This window comes from Phaethon lepturus, unplaced genomic scaffold (genome assembly GCF_000687285.1).
Source record: "Phaethon lepturus isolate BGI_N335 unplaced genomic scaffold, ASM68728v1 scaffold45476, whole genome shotgun sequence".
NCBI classification, from domain to species: domain Eukaryota; kingdom Metazoa; phylum Chordata; class Aves; order Phaethontiformes; family Phaethontidae; genus Phaethon; species Phaethon lepturus.
The window spans coordinates 753-1,747 of record NW_010544910.1 but is presented as its reverse complement, the minus strand read 5'-3'; positions in this window follow the sequence as shown (position 1 = coordinate 1,747).

The window sequence follows — 995 nt, the reverse complement described above, 5'->3', positions numbered from 1 at the left end:
CCGCCGGGCTCCCCCCCCCAGCCCCGAGCCAGCCCGCGTGCGCAGCGCCGGCGCGGTGAGCTCTCCTCCCGCAGAGGAGGCATCGCCGCCGTGAGCCTCGCCGCACCCAAGGCAGGCGTTTTCACCCAGGCCGGCACGCCGCGGGGTGGAAATCCAGCATGGTTATTTACAGCATCAAGGTGAGCCCTGCAAACCTGGGCATGAGGGACCCGAGCATCCTCTGCCCCGGGTCTGCAGCTATTTCATTTCATTTTGAGCAATCACATGATTTTGATTTTGGTTACGGCTTGCAATTTCGTTTTAAATGCAAGCTGGAAGCCTGACGCGAGTCCATGCCTCGCTGCACGGAGCCCCGAGCCCAGCGCTCGGCACCCCCAGCAGAAATCACACGCCTTGGCCACCCTGCTGCGGAGGGTCCTGGGGAGAAGCTGGCACCCTTAAATCACTCCATCCTGCTACTGCAGGGTATGGCCTCAAAAACCTCTTCTCCACCTGGAAAACAATAGTTTTGACTGGATATAACTAGGAAAAAAAAAAAAGGGAGAAATTTCTGCGAAGGAACCTCAGAGCCAAGTTGTACTTCAAATCCAGAAATGGCAATAAAGCAGCTTGAAAGGGATGGAGCAAAAAACAAATAAAATAGAAGAAAATCAAATAAATGTCTCCAAGGAGCTCTGATTTCAAGAACCAAGACCTTGCCTTGCGGTGCCGCTCCCGATGCCCCCCCAGGCCAGGGGGGGCAAACCCTGCAGGCTCCCTCTGTGACTTCCTTGTCATTGATGCTCAGTTTCTGGGCTGTGTAGACACACCCGCACGGATGTGTAGATGGTAGCAGACAAAGAAACACCAAAATTAAGTGTTCTCACTCGTTTAATTCTCTGGGACTGAAAAACGCAGCAGCTCTTTCCTTTCCGCTCATGCCCCGAGCGACCTGAGTGCAAGAAAGAAGATCCCGAGGGGGGGGTTCCGCCTTGTGGTGGGCAGGACACCCAAAT